The sequence below is a fragment of the Palaemon carinicauda genome, chromosome 23, assembly GCF_036898095.1.
Source record: "Palaemon carinicauda isolate YSFRI2023 chromosome 23, ASM3689809v2, whole genome shotgun sequence".
NCBI classification, from domain to species: domain Eukaryota; kingdom Metazoa; phylum Arthropoda; class Malacostraca; order Decapoda; family Palaemonidae; genus Palaemon; species Palaemon carinicauda.
The window spans coordinates 3,266,706-3,284,205 of record NC_090747.1 but is presented as its reverse complement, the minus strand read 5'-3'; positions in this window follow the sequence as shown (position 1 = coordinate 3,284,205).

The window sequence follows — 17,500 nt, the reverse complement described above, 5'->3', positions numbered from 1 at the left end:
TAACTGTATATATGAAGTATAAAACATATAACTCGCACTTATATGATAAATCTGGCTGTATTGGTGTCATGAATTTGAACTATTCAAAGGATTTATTCCTCGTGAAGAAGGTCAAGAAATGCTTACTGTATATCTCTGGGCTAATACCATAACTATCAAAGAATATTATATAATTATCAGGTGACTTAGCCACATAAAAGCAGACCCAGTGTCCCATGCTATTGATGTCTGAAGAGGTTTCCAACGTATTTGCGATGAAGGTGATCGCTTTCTCCTTGTATGACCTCAACCTTATACCTCCCACATGATCAGAAGAAAATATGCCTACGTAATTCACTAATTTCCCCACCCTCCCCCTTAGAGCTCAATCCAGCTCTCTAGTATCCATCAGTCCTAACCCCTCACATCACAATGAATAATCCTGTCCGCATCAATAGATAAAATACCCGAAGTATCTCCAAAAAGCATAATGAGATGGGGTGTGGTTACTGCTGTACTTAATTTTAAAATGATTTGCATACTGGCTGATCTCTCTACTGGTAGAGCTTCTTTCATATCCTCATGTACAAAATTGAAATTAAAAATGGTTCTCCCCTCCGTAAAACTATCCAAGGATATAATTTTACGCCTACACAACTCTCTCTGGGAATACTGCGTTTATATTATATATGGTACTTCCGTTAATGGTGAGATGTATATTATTTACATTTGCATGGTGGAAGAATAATGGGTTTCTTGTATAATCCCCTGAAAAAGGTCTCATATCAATTAGTGCTAGTGTCATCTTGTCTGGAATTCATGAACCAAAAGGTTCATTTATCATTATTGACGATTCATTAATCCCAACAACGTATGTCTTATAAAGAGACTTGCTGAATTTGTATTGTATAGGCTTTGATAACAATGACTGATTCAACGCAGCCATTGCGTTATAATGAGGAGTGACACGATCTATCCATAACTTCGATTGTTGTATTGTCAGATTATTTAAATGTCCCTCCTTATCCATGTTCATAACCCAATTATCATTCGCCAACTCTAATCGAACTCTCAGATTGACAGAATCCATTAGATACATGTCAATAGTTGCCAAATCTAGTAATAGTGGGAAGTATGTATTAATTCCATAGATTTTAAGCTTGGGCATCTGCTTAACTTGCAAATGCTCCCCCTCCTTAAATGTATCATCAGTATATTGCCTTGTAATCCATGCTCTTCACAATAATCATCATAGAAATATCCACACCTCGCTATATTCTCGAGTAAGTCCGGCTTCACATTCATCAATATTTTCATATAAGATAAATAACTGTATAAAGGACATGACTCGACCATCTTTTCATTCAGAAAGACGGATACGGACTTGAATAATGTATTACTCACCCTGTTTACTACTCCCACATTTTGTGCCGCTGTTAAATTGACACCATTTCTAGTGATACGAATGAATAATTCTAATGTTATACTCGATAAATCAAGAAAGGAACCGACCACCCCATTCACACGAAATTCTATATACCTATCAGACAATACCTGATTAATTCCTACATTACTGGGCATGAAGTCTACCCTCTCTTTAGAATTAATTGACCTTTCAATTAGTCTCTGCCTGTTAACATTTGGATATGTTTCAGATATTCCTGCCATATACGAGGATACTGGAATCTTATTTCCACTTCCTGGGATATTCGGTGTCATTCCAGCCATGATATGAAGTTGAAAATTCTGCTTAGTTATGAAATGAGATTAAAGAAAGGATACAAACCCTATGATGTCCCACGTCCTAATGAATGTAGAAGGTTATACACATCATTCTTATGCAATTTCCGCGTTCCTCCAAACTCCTTCTTAGTCTTACGAATCACTTTCAAACTGCTTCCTTTTTTTGACCTCCTTCTCTTTCCTGAACCTTTTAGAAGGTGCCTGAACTCCATGTTTTTTTAAAGATTCTAAAGATTCCTTTAATGGTCTTTCCGCAGTGATCATATCGGACATTACAGCCCTACCAAATTCCTTAGCTGAAGGATTGAGAGCCTTGAATATAAAGGGTAATACCCTCCTAGCCACCCCTGATATAGCTGACAACACACTTCCTCCCCGTCTTCAAGTTGGATAAAATATTGAAATATCTTCTAGCCCACCACCTCTTCTTAGGGTTGTAGAAAGAAAAAGCCTCCTAAATTCCTCTTCTGATGGTGGAACGAAAGTCAGTCTCATGATCTTGATCATATCTACTCCGAAATAGTAATATAAAAAGAGAAAAAACTCCGCAGTAGTACAGCCTCCTGTGATGGTCAATTGTCAATTAATGCTAGGTACATCAGTATTTATTATTTTATTCACCTAACCCTGACATGGAGGACGCAGGTCACGCTAGAGTTTTCAACGAATCTTATAGTTCTCCCATTCTGATCCGTGATGATTATAGATATTTGATCCAACACCTTTGTATTTAGAGGTTTATATTATGTGTTATGTATATCGCTATTCTTGCCGTTATCTATATGGAAACAGTCTAAAATATTTACAAGTCTGCCAGCAAAGTATCACATCCGAATAAATATACATATAATCAACTCCACAATTTTCAGATGGGAATGTATAGCTTGAAACCCCCTTTTTCTCAACTTTTCCATAGATTATATATTCTGTATGAGCTCTGAAGCCCAGCAGATTGGATGCATTAATGCTGAAAGTTATATGAATTGTCTGCACATCCCCCTTCCTGAATGAATCACCCTTAACATATTGCATTGTTATTTTTTTTCTGAGTGTCATCCCATTTGAATATGGTGCTACGTTTAATGAATGCTGAATATCTATCACTAAAATAAACCTTTAATTCCTTATTTAAATCGTCGTTAAAAGTCTTAACCAACTTCTTCATATCCCCTGCCATGACATTAATATTAGGTGTATATGCATGTGTATGTGCCGCCATACTTTCACCAGTGGAAGTATTATTAGCAGACTGGTAGCGTGTTTGCACCTTGATATGAAACTGTGTATCATTCGACTTTATGGCGTAGTACTGAATTGGATGCATGATAGACACGAGACCCACTTCATACTCATAATCATGCCCCAAAACTATCGGTGTAGCAATCCTATTAATAAATCTACTAGGCTTGTTATCTGGATATGCATCTAAGCAGCCTATACTGGTTAAATAAAGCATGTGGTCACCAGACATCTTCTTACCCTACTGAGGGGGGATATTTCAGTGAGTTCATATTTATAACTATACATGTATTAGTGTGCTACTGTTATTGACACACATTGAGTATGTGTTGTTTGAGATGTTGAGTCTTGAAATAAAGTCAATCATGTTAACTTAAAAATGGTTTATTCTCTAAAAACAACAGTGTTAACATCTCCATCACAGGAGTATAGCTGGTTTGGTCGGATGACCATTCCAGGTGAAGTATAGATAAGAACTGCCTTAAATATCGATATCACAGATATCGTATATTTAGTTATCTCAGCATTTAAACACAATATGTAAACTTTACATTAGTCTAGGAAGACACCTGCATCCGGTGGTGACACAATCTTTCACACGGTATGCATTTGTGTTTATGCTTCATAAAAATGTTACATTGCTGAGACCTGCAAAATGCATCCTGTTATGATCTTGTCTGACTACAGCAAATCTCACGCTAGCTTCTTCTCCCACAATGACGTATTATGTCATATGTTTTAAACATGTAATATATGACTATTACATCAGCTCGGCCAACTATCTAAATTTCTTTTTTTTTAAATTTAACAAAACGCCAAAATATGTTTACTAGGAGTGTGACTGGATATATGTATTACTCTTTGTTTAACTTTAGCCATAAGCAAATGAGGACGAATGTCCAAATAGGCACATTAAAAAAAAATAATAACAATAATGCATATGAAAAGATATTAACAAAGCAAAGAAAAAAAATGCATGATGAATACAGATCACAGATATGGTACATTGCTAGCAAATTATTATATGGTACCCAAAAAAATACTGATATACATATGATTCGGTAACTTGTTAAAGAATAACTGTTACCTTTGTCAGAAACATAGATCAACACAATACGGTAATTAATAAAAATATTTGTTACCTTGGTAAAGATTCAATTTTAGTGCACAAACACGAATTGCTGGTACGTACAAGTACCACGGTTTCGTACATATATATATATATATATATATATATATATATATATATATATATATATATATATATATATATATATATATATATATATATATATATATATATATAGGGCTTATATATTTTATTAGAAGCCCATAGATTCTGTTTTTATTTTTTTTTCTCTTTTCTTTTAACATTCCGGCTTATATATTTTATTAGATGCCGAGAGAAAAAAATTATTAATTTCTATATGTTTTTTAAATGTATTTTTAAAAATGCAAATGTTCTATAGTCTCTTCAATTACATATTACTAGTGTACTAACTGCTTTTCGTACACAACTCGTTTCCAAGACAATTTTACTCCATTGAGCGAATGAAGTAGCCACTTTCAAACGGCTTTAAATTGAATTAAATAAGGAGTTTTTTCTGGGCATGGCAAAACGTTCCGTTTGAGCTGCAAACTGTTCCTTAACCTACGCCAAACAATGATGTTAACGGCGATAAATATCATCACCGTCACAACTGTTCCTGCTAGTAATATGGGGTGAAGAAATTATTTATAAAGTCGGTGACAGGTGGTCCATCTCGGTCAATTTCATCAACCGCTTGGCTACCTGTTTGTTGTATGGGAGAGGTAGTGATGGCATTGTAGTTGACCACGTGAAGTTAGCAAAGTAGGCTCGTTCTCTGATGATGGTCATGATCCCTCTCACCATGGAATTAGGGGATGTCCCGATACAACCATCTGCTGCAACAAAGATTTGAGAATGGGACGTGGATCCGTTCGGGCATGATACATTGAAGCCGTCCTTGTCGTATCGTATCCACGAGCCGTTGTTCAGTCTGCAATTGAAGTCATTATAGTCAAAGGGATAAAGCTTATCCAGACATTTTTCACTTGTATGGGAGAGAGCACCGTCTAGCACTATACCTAACTCGCATGAATCCATTAAGTTTTTATGGAATTCAAATGAGTCAGCTGTACATATTTTTCTATCCATTGCGTCTGAACAGTGAGTTAATTGATTTAAGTCTTTAATGACCGTATATGTTTCCTTGTCTGGGGAAATCAATACGTGTCCTGTCAAACTGGATATTACTAGATTTGAGTGATTCGTCATGAAAGTCGGAAATGGTGATATCCTGTAAGATTGCCAGGCATCAAAGAATCAAAGAGAATTGTAATCCTAATCTTGTTATTTTGAACGCTTACTGTAATTAGGCTGTAATAGAATTCTAACCTACGTGCGTCTAACAAAGGAACAGAGCCTAGTTTCTCCCGTCCGTTCTCCAGAACTAACTTTAAGTATTTCATAGGCAACAAATGAGGCGACAGTACACCTTTAGTTGCTAACGTGATAGCTTCTACATAATTTTTTGATTTCTCAATGAAATGTGCAATTCTGTTATGTATGTGATCTATTTTTGAATCGTATTACGTTAACGTTGCCAACAAATCCTGTACATCCATAATCTGACTGATATTACTTGAATGTTCATTTACTAAATCCATAATTTGATTGATTGAAGCTAACTGATTCCTTAGTTCTGACATAATCAATTCATCTTCAGGAGTCAAGAACTCAATTTTCTTATTTTGATTACTAATCTTAACCCTGGATAGGTACGGTCCTCGGACACCCCTTTAAGGGTATACTCGGACGCGAACGACCCCGACGCCAAAAAAAATTCTTGAAAAATCAGTTTTTGCAGTAACCTCCTTTTTTCTTTTGCCAAAAAAAACTTCAATGAATGCTTAAAACAACTGTAAAGATAAATAATACTCATCTGCAGAAAAACTATTTATTATAAATATTTTAAAAAATTAAGTAGAAAAAAAAAAGACCTGACATAAAAATTCATAAAAAAAAGTTTATACATATATACACAAATCCTTTTAGGAATTGATTCTTGAATGTTTAGGACACATCTTGATGTATTTTGGATGAAGTCAGACCCATGGAGGTGAAGATCTGAAATGAGAAAAAAAGGGTAACTTTTTTTGGCCAAATAAAATTGTCCAAATTTCATGAATTTTTTTGGGTACCCAAATGAAATAGGAAGTGGCTAATTTTTTTAGGGAATAAACATATGTTATCCTAAAATAGAAATATGTAAAAAAGTCTTCATTATTTTGTAAATTACATTTATATCAGGGGCCATATCTAAAGGTAATTTTGTGAGTACTTGGAAATTTCGTAAAAAAATACATATATTTAATATATAATATGATATTTATGCAGGTAAAAATATACCAAAATATCACAAATTCTATAGGGAACAAGAATATATATAGATAGGGCAGCTTACGCTTCGGATATGTCCACAAAATGGCCGCCAACCACACTGACTCAGACTCCCTAATCTGCCACTTGAAATGTAGGAAGGGTATGTCAATTTCAAGGTGTTATTTACTAATCTAATTATTATTGGATATGCATAAAAATTGTATGGTGGGTTGCTGGATAATTGTCGATTATTTTACGACTATAAAATTAAAATTCTGACACAAAAAATTTTTTTTGAAGGGAAATAAAATCGAAAAAAAAAAATGTAAAACAATATTTTAGCTAAAAAAATTTGATGATATTCAATCAAAAAAAAAGTAAACAAAATTTTCCGACAAATAAACATCTAGAGGAATCATTGCTCTGTGATAGTTCCTTAGTACGTAGTAATTTTGAAAGAAATGGGAAAAAACGAAAAAATGGCAATCACCGGAAAATCGAACACATACCTATATATACGCCATATCTGGCTAAAAAAAAGATAGGCATGGGTAGCCAGATCATCTAGAAACACTTTCCAACACTATAAAAATATAAGTTTTGCGACACTACTTGCCAATTCCTTACGGTAACATGACTAAGCAAAAAAATGCAAAACAAATAAAAAGGGGCACTCGTGGAAAAATGGCCATTCTAATATACGGCATTTCAGAAAAAAAAAATTTCAGCCACGTGCTAGGCAAACCATCAAGGCATATTTTCCGACAAATAAACATATAAATGAAATATTACTCTGTGATAGTTCCTTAGTACGTAGTAATTTTGAAAGAAATGGGAAAAAACGAAAAAATGGCAATCACAGGAAAATCGAACACATACTTATATATACGCCATATCTGGCTAAAAAAAAAATAGGCATGGGTAGCCAGATCATCTAGAAACACTTTTCAACACTATAAAAATATAAGTTTTGCGACACTACTTGCCAATTCCTTACGGTAACATGACTAAGCAAAAAAATGCAAAACAAATAAAAAGGGGCACTCGCGGAAAAATGCCCAACATTCTAATATACGGCATCTCAGATAAAAAAAAAAAGACATGCACGTGTTAGCCCAACCATCAAGGCACACTTTCTAACACATAAACATGAAAAAAAAATCAATAATATACGGCAATTCCTTACTACGTAGTAAATTTTTACAAATATTGAAAAAAAAACAGAAATTGGCAACCGCAGTTAAATACCCAATATACCAATAACTACGTCGTATCTGACAAAAACAAAATCACGCATGGGTAGCCAGATCATCTAGACACACTTTCCAACATTAAAAAAGCAAAAGTTTTACGACACTATTTCGCAATATCTTACGGAAAAATGACTTGGCAAAAAAATGAAAAAAAATGAAAAAGGGGCACTTGCGGTAAAATGGTCCTCGTGGTGATGAACGACATTTTAACTAAAAAAAAAAACATGCACATGGTAGCCAAACAATCCACCAAGACTTTCCACAACTGATAACCTACACAAGTTGCACCATTCTACGACAATTTCATAATACGTAATAACTTTGATAATTATGCAAACTACCTCAGAAGGGTAAACTCGGACGCGAACGACCCCGACGCATCTCAGAAATCGGGGAAGGAGTACAGCTACAGCAATGCACATCTGGACACTACTAGAGCGTGTAGGGGAGACACCTCCTGCAGGTCGATCACCCACAAATTCAGTCACAGGGGTGAGTCACGTGAGAAAAACCTGTTTTTTTTTTACGCTCGGGGTCGCAAATGACCCACCGTACCTATCCAGGGTTAAGATGATTGGAAATTCCTAAACCTAAACTTGCAATAGACCCAAAGATGTTTAGTGCAGCAAAGATAAACGGGTTACGCCTCTCTTTATGTTCGTGTCCTACAGTCCACATCAAAAGGTCACGAGCCAAAGATTCTGTCTCGTAAGTCTTATTTTGCAAGTCATCAGATAACATCTCTGCAACTTTTAGTGTCGATCCAAACGAACTCTCTGTAGGCAAATGAAAATGTCTTCTATGCAACCCATCTAATGAGACAGCAAACCTTGAAATGGCGCTTTTTAAGCTAGTGACATCATTCTCTGGAAGAAAAATTGCTTGCATATGCACTTCTACAACTACGTTACTTGATATAATAAAAACGTCTTCTTGTCTTTCAACTATAGTGCAATCTATACTTTTAGTTTTAGAGCTCATCCCACACGATAAAAATGTGTGAGCGAACAATATCACTCCCAACAACAAAAAATTCATCTTGGAAACCTGTAACGAGAAAAATATATGTAATTACTCCTGTATTAAGAAGGAAACTTTTAACATACAAAACAAAAATCTTTCCCACACTTCTTTCCCTCTCTCTTTTTTTTTTTTTTTTTATTTCTTATGTGGGTTGGGATACGTTTTGAATTCTAAACCTATTGGCCGTTAATGTATCCAAAATGTTAAATGGGCTTTTAAACTTAGGTGTTAGTTTATAATTGAGTCCTTTACGTTCATTTACCTGTATGTATACATTATCACCCACGGTATATGTTTTAGTTGGCTTCACTATTTTATCATGATTCCTTTTCATTATGATTTGTGATTCTTCTAAATTCTTTCGAAGGATATCATAACGACTTTTGCTTGCATTTATACATTCTTTTAAAGGAATTGATAGATTAGTTGTAGGCGTTCATACATGGAAAGGCGTTCTAACTGGGGTACCATACAATGCTTCATGCGGTGACATCTTAATTGATATATGATATGAATGATTCAGAGTACTCAGTACCGCAGGTATTGCAATATCCCAGTTGGGGTCTGATCCCCCTAGTGTTACTTTTAATATATTTAAAACCTTCCTATTTGCTCTTTCCACTAGCCCATTCGACTCTGGGTGATATATCATGGTATTTATTTTCTTTATGCTAAGGAATTCACACAATGAGGTAAGAAAGTGATTATCAAATTCTCCACCCGAGTCTGAGATTATCATGTGTGGAATTCCATGTTTACAAATGTAACATTCGTAAAACTTCCTAGCGCATTCAATCGGAGTTTTAGTTTTAAGTGCTATTAGTTCTGTATATCGAGTTAAAGCATCTACAATTACTAAGAGGTGCTTATTTCCTCTGTCTGACTCGTAAAATCCTGTTAACAAATCTAAATGTATTCTTTCAAAGGGTTGATTGGGCACGGGATAAGCCCCTGGGCTGACAGGTGTTTTCGTATGCCCTTTGTTTTCCTAACATGTGCGACAATTAGCTATGTTATGTGTATTTTTATATCTGTAAGCATTGTATGCCAATAAAACAATGATTTGGCTTTCTGTGACATTAATGAGAACTCCGGGTGTCCATGTAATGGATTTGCATGCAACCAATTCAGGACAGTGGAAATAAGTGAGATTGGTACCACTACCTGGTCGTTAGTTACATGTGGTGTATTGCGGGTTTTCCTTGTCACGGATCTACACAGAATATTATCTTTGATTATATAATTCTGCTGCTTATACTTTATATATCCCTTTTCCTTATGATTGCCTTTCAAAGCATTTATGATTTTTTCTAATTTCTGATCTTTTCTTTGCTCATTCTGTGATAATTCAGCGCTCCAGCCTAAATCTTCTTGTTCAGATATCGTATCAACAATAGGCATGGATGTTGATATATCTATTAATTAATCTAAAGGCTCCATACAAGATGACACGGGGTTGCGTGATAACGCATCCACAATGATATTTGCTTTCCCACATAAATACCCGATTCTCGTGCCAAAGTCTTGAATGATCAAATGACACTGAGTTCGTTTAGGGCTGTGGTTGAAGCCCTTAAAGCAGTGGTTCCCAACCTTGGGGTCGCGACCCCAATTGGGGTCGGCAAGCAATTTTCTTGGGGTCGTGAAATCATGATAATAATCTAAAGGGTGTTGGATGATATCATTGGATTAAGAGGATTCAATAGGTTTTACCAAAAATCTTCCCCATTCCTACCTAAGGTGGTATATATAAATCTAAAAAATGAATGAGGAAGAATAGAATGACCATACTCAAACTGAGTTGTTTCCCTTTTTAGCATATACCTTAATCTGACGATCAACAGGGCCGATCGTTCACATGTACATACATTATATTGCTGTCTATTGGCCTTTCTCAGATCATTTCTTATAGAGAAGGTTTAATGAGAACGATTATCTCTGTGGAAAGTACTTATAGGGTTTATCCATAGATTTAATAAATCTGTATTTTATATCTGGTCCCATCCTGTGTTTTGTATACATTTTATATATATATATATATATATATATATATATATATATATATATATATATATATATATATATATATATATATATACATATATATATATATATATATATATATATATATATATATATATATATATATATATATATATATATATATATATATATATATACAGTATATATATATATGTATATATGTGTATATATATGTATATATATACATATATATACACATATATATTTATATATGTCTGTTTTCTATCATTTTTGTTAATTAAAGAGATTGCATCTGGTATGTCTGTGTCACTGTGCTACCAGTCGGGTTGAACAAACAATGAATTTGTATTTTGAAATTTATAGGTATGGAGCATAGTTATGTTTAAGATTGTTATAAATTTCATTATTTAAGTTTATATCTGAGGTTTTTGTTTGTATTCGTGTAACAGAAAGCTTTTGATATTTGAATTATCTATTAATTATGATATTTATTAAAAACTTTATTCTAACTACAATTCAGGAAAGTCAAAATAGTCATATATGCCGAAAATATTGTTTTTTATAAACCTAAGCTGCAGTGAGACATGTGCATGTAAGACAGAAATGATAAATGAGTTGTTGGTTATTACTCAAAATGCAGATACGTAGTTTAGTCTGAAATTCCTTTAAAAAAATGTAAATGAAAGAGAAGACGAGAGAAGTGTGTATGTGCATGTATCTGTGCATATGCATGTGTGTGTGCACTACATACATATATATAAGACACAAATGCAGACTCATTTGTGTTTATAATTATATGTTTTCATAGCATTTTCCTTGTTATCACCATAGTTATCATCATCAAGTTTTAATTGACTGATTTTAATATCTCTCTCTCTCTCTCTCTCTCTCTCTCTCTCTCTCTCTCTCTCTCTCTCTCTCTCTCTCTCTCTCTCTCTCTCTCTCTCTCATTTGATTTTACAATAAGTTGTTGCAAATATGGCAATGGCAAACAACAAAGGAAAGCAGAACTGTATGGAGGACTACACCAACATCGGTTGTACTTGCTTTATCTCAGCAGGAAAAGAAAAAACTCAAATTTGATGTGCAATGAAGTGCTCTCAGAAGAATCAATGACTCAAGATAAGTTAAAACATCATTTTGAGTCGAAAAGTACAAAGTTCAGTAAAGAGAGCCCTCTTTTTCAAGAATGAGCATGTGGATCTAAAAAAAATTCTCTTCTTGACAAAAAAAAAAAAAAAAAGAAGATCCGCATGTCATTTGTGAGGAATTCATTTCACCATTTGCAAAAGACATCGTTCATGACATAATTGAATATAAGGGAGTTAAATTCTCGGAAATTATAACGCTTTCTAATCATTCTGTACATCTCCACTTTATTTCAACACATTAAAAGTTGATGAGTCAACATATATAGGTAATCTTCCTTGCTTAATAGTTTATGGTGATTTTAAGGATGTATTTCTTTCTTGCAGACCATTAGAAACAACTGAAGCTGTGGTATATTTGAAAAAGAAAATTAGGATAATTTCTTATAAAAAGAGGATTGATGTGGGAAAATGTCGGTGGTATGTGTACTGATGGTGCACCTTCTATGCTAGGTCGTAGATCTGGGTTTCAACAGAAGGTAAAGAATATTTCTCCAGAAGTTGCAGGAATTCATTGCATGATACATCGTTAAGTATTTTGGGCAGAAACATTGCCAAAGATTTGAAAAGTTATGCAATCAGTTGTTAAAGCAGTTAACTTTATAAAGTCAAATGCATTGAACAACCGCTTGTTTGCTAAAGTATGTCATAAAAAAAAATGGATTCTAAGTATGAAGTTATGTTATAAACTGGAGTAAGGTAGCTACCAAAAGGTAATCCCCTTTTAGTTGAATAGTGAGGTGAGAGAATTCTTATCTCGGCAAGGAAGAACAGAACTTTCCAGTTTCTTAGGTAATATGAGTAATTGGGCAAAAACTGCCTACTTAGTAGATTTTTCATAATTTTGAATTCCCTTTATCTTCCACGTCAGAAAGAAAAACTAAATGCCTTCCAAATGAAGCTGGATCTTTTGGAGTAAATGAAGAAAGAGAAATTATGCATGTTTCCCACATTAAATGCATCTGTTGAATAAAATGACACTGATATTCCATTCAAACAGTTTTCAAAGTTTACTCATTCTTCTTCTTAGAAACTTTAAACGAGGAATTTAGCCATAATTTTCCAGAAAAGCCTCTGTTATCCCACACGTTACCTCAAATAAACCATTTGAAAATATTCCTGAAAGATATCCATAAAAATTTACTGATCTTATTACATCTGACATTGCCAAAGCTGACTTTAATTCCCTATTTCAATTTGGATAAAGCAGTTACGTCGATATCCAAATTTAGCTGAAGGTATGCTTAAAATGTTATGCCCTCTTCTTCGACTTATGTGTGAAGTGACCTTTTCATTTGTACTTTTAATAAAGTCGAAGCTGAAAACTAATCTCCATGCTGAAGATGAACTACGTTGTGCTTTATCGAAAACATCACTGCAGATTGAGATACTGGCGATGGAAAAGCTATTCTAACCATCATATGAATGACATGAACATCATTGTTTATTATCAAGATAATGTTTGTGTTATTCATATCAATAGCATTCTATTATGCATTGTGTCTTATATAAAGAAATTATGTATTATATACAAGTGCATTTTTGGGTTTTTACTATTTAATGATAAACACTGTACTTTAATCAATTATATTCTTTTATCTAAAAAGAGAATATACAGGTAGCCTTGATATTTGAGTGGGGTCGCAAAAAGTATGGTCCAATTGAAATGGGGTCACCACTGGAAGAAGGTTGGGAACCACTGCTTTAAAGAACTCGGTTAGTGGTTTATGGTCAGTAAGAACCTTAACAGGATAACCGTATATTATGAACTTAAAATGCACTAGTGAATTAACAATAGCTAGCCCTTCCTTGTCTATTACTGCATACTTACTTTCGGAAGTTCTAAGTTTTCGTGAATAAAAAGCTATCGGGAAAAATTGTTTATCATATTACTGAAGCAATACCCCTCCTACTCCTAAGTCTGAGGCGTCTGTTGCAATGAAGAATTCCTTACCGAAGTCAGGAAATTTTAAGATATGAGACCTACACAGTTCATCTTTCAAGCTATTAAACGCCTGTTGATGATGCTCAGACCATATGAAATCTACGCCCTTCTTCATAAGATCAGTTAAAGGAGTGACTATTATTGAATAGTTGCGTATAAAAGGCCTGTAATATCCACTACAACCCAGAAATTGCTGTATTCCCTTGACATTACTAGGTATGGGAAAATTACGGATAGCCGACACCTTTTCATGGACTACTTTAAGACCTTGGCTTGACACCATGAAACCCAAATATATTAATTCTGTTTTGAAAAATTCACACTTACTAATCTTTACCCTTAAGTTATGTTGTCTTAATCTCTGTAGTACTAGTTCTAACTTACGTAGATGTTCTTCTAAGGTGTTGGAAAAGATTACAAGGTCGTCCATATAGCCATGCAATATATCCCCTAGCAAGTCTCCAAACACTATGTTAATCATTCTTGTAAATGTTATGGGAACACAACGTAAACCAAAAGGCATCCGTGAAAATTCATAATGTCCCCTGGCTGTGCTGAAGGCTGTGTATGGGATATTATCTTCTTCTAATGATATCTGGTGAAAACCTTTAAGTAAGTCCAAACTGGTAAAATATTTATTCTGACCTAACAAAGATAAAATATCGTCAGTATATGGCACTGGGAATCGATCAGGGATCGTCTCCTCGTTTAGACGACGGAAGTCTACGCAGATACGCCATGTTCGATCTTTTTTCGGTACAACTATTAATGGAAAATTATAAGGGCTGTTTGATTTCCTAATTACTCCTTCTTCTAGCATTTTACATACTTCATCATTTATTTCATTCTGGAATTTCATAGGGAGTCTGTACGAGGGTACCTAGATAATTTTCTGCTTGTCCTTTAACCTTATTTGATGCTCGATCACATCTGTTTTTCCTAAGGATCCATCTCTAGTGGAAAAAACATCATGATATTTAGTTAAAAGTCCAAAAATTTTCTGCTGAATCTCTTCGTCTTGAATGTCTTTATTGATTTTATTTTTAATAGATTGCAAAAGGGATTCATCCGCAACTGATTGAGAGTGATTGATTTCAGCAACGGTAAGAATACGATGTTTATAAACTTCTACATCCAAGATATGTTGATTTTTGTGAATTACTAAAGTGTTATTTAAATGATTGCAGACTTCAATATTACATTGTTGATGTGAGCCTACTGTATAAATAGCTTGTGTGACAGACAATCCGCTAGTTTTCAAAGTGTCGGAAAAGATTAATATTTCAGATCCCGGTAATATTTTCTTTATTTGCACTATTAAATTCGAAGGTACGTTTGGCTCGATAGATTGCGTGCAAGATGATATTACGGGTGAACGAGAATTCTGCTGGGTCGCGTATATTATTTCTTTATTAGTGAGACAAGTTATTGGTTCTTCAACGTACATTACGGTTACATTTGTCGTCTCCTTTTTATCCAAAACTGATTTTAAGGTATTAGAAGACTTATAAAATTTTCCTTTGATATACACGCCGTGCTTAGCAGGGGCTAAAATAATGTTTTGATTTCCCATAGATGGGTATCCTATAATTACAGCTGGATACATATCAATGTTTTGTACAACAACAAATGTATCGGCAAACGTGCGTTTACGGACCTTGAACTGAACATGAGTTATGCCTATTACATTTAATTCATAATTTCCTATACCCGAGAGTCTCACTCCGGATTTTTCTATCGGAAAGTTCGAAAACAACAAATGATGTGTCCTCAAATCCATGATATTACGTGGACTACCAGAGTTAAAAAATAACGTAAAAGATTTGTGTTCTAAATTTACAGCATATAATGTTGGTCGTAACTCATTTTGGCTTATTATTGTATGAATTCGTTGCAAATCTACGGGAGCATGCACTGTTTTACTTAATTCGGCCGTGTGTTTCATAGGAAAATCTATTGCCTCACAATGATCTGATAAAACATTAAATGGATTATTCAATACTACTGATGTTGACTTTCATGACCTTGACCCAATATCACTCTCTTCCCCACTGGAGTTAATTATGTGGTATTTGCTTTGCTCTGCACAGTCTGAAAATTAGTCTGACCTTGCGAGTTCTGGTTTGAAGACCCAGGCTCAGCGTTATTCGAAGAAGTGTTTGTTTGTTTTAAATTCTGAACTACATTGACGTTTGGCTGTTTCTTCTTATTGTTAAAATGAGGATTTTTCTTCTTATTTCCATATGGAACTGACTGTGGAATTGACTGTGTATTCCTAGAATTTTGTTGTGTCTTACGCGAGTAGCACTGACTATATGAATGAGTCGAACTATTATGTATCGAACAGAATTTCGTTCTATGACTTACATATTCACATGTTCTACCATTAACAATAACATACGCATAAGCAAAGGGCTTTTGTTTAGCTATTATTTTCTGATCTCCAGGTGTGTATATGTTATACACCTCGAGGTCCATGAAAGCAATGTGAGACCTTTTAAGTAAGGCAGCCTTGTTTTTAAAGGTTTTATACGAGCCACGTGGTGGGTAAGACACTGTTGTCATACTTTGACAGGAAGATGTGTGCAAGTGAAAGAGGTCATCCAAGGAAAAGAATGTTAAGCCTTTCTTGCATATACTTTGAACCCTCTTATGACGTACTTGACTATATCTGCATAGACACTTCATGAGAGTGAGCAGGTTTCTAATAAGGGCAACGTGAACATCATTTATTAGTAGGAGAGGAACAAAATGAGTGGCTGATGGGTTCCGTCCTGTCCTAGCTAAATGAACGGTGTACTGATTTTTATTATTTACTTTATTGGATTTCTCTATTTTCTTCAAGGCATAGATGTAGATGTTAATGTCATTATCTTTCTCAATAGTCTTTAAGCTTTCCCAGGATATACCTGCTGTTGGGTTAACGTTAATATTAATATCACCCCCTATTTTATTCCTAACATCTCTATGCAAATCCCCTAGCTGGATTTCTGGCTTGGCTGTAATAATAAAAAATGCAATTTGGGAAGTGATAAGGCAATTATAACCGCTATTAATATTGATTATATACTTGGCTCCTCCAACAACTGCAGGATATGGGGTAAAGTGACCAATATTACCCAATTCTCTACGACTGACAAATAACTCCATATCTGCTATTTTCCTTATATTCCATCCGGGTCCTTCAACTGCATTCATTCTTTCCTCTAGCATGACAGGTAGATTTTCCAAAGTGTGATTAATGAACTCATACTCCTCTCCCAGGGTGACTATGAAAGGTGTTGTTCACAGGTAAAAGAAGTTAGAAATATGAGTCCCATTGTCAGTCATTTTACTTATCTCTATTTTCAAGGTGAGGGAAATATTTCCCGAGAATCTGTCAAACTTATTTAAGGCCGTCTTGATCGTCTCTATAATTAATTGTGTATGACCCGAAACACAGTTAATAATGCATCTGTAACTCACCACATTCAGGGGTATGTCAAAGATTCGGAAGACGTTGTTCTGGAACTTTGGACGTCCGGGAGAGTCTTCACCATTCCGATCTTCCGAGGAAGTAGGAGGCTGTCGCCTACCACCACCAACACGGTAGGAGGCATTAGAAGAAGAGGTGGAGGCAACATCACTATTAGGAGACGGGGAAGAGGGGAAAGGCTCACCGGCTTCAAGATCCTCCAGAAGAGCTTCAGTGCTTGACTTTACATCTGCCCAGTCATCTCGTGTCGGCTTCATTTCGTAGTCAGGCCATCGAAGTAAAATA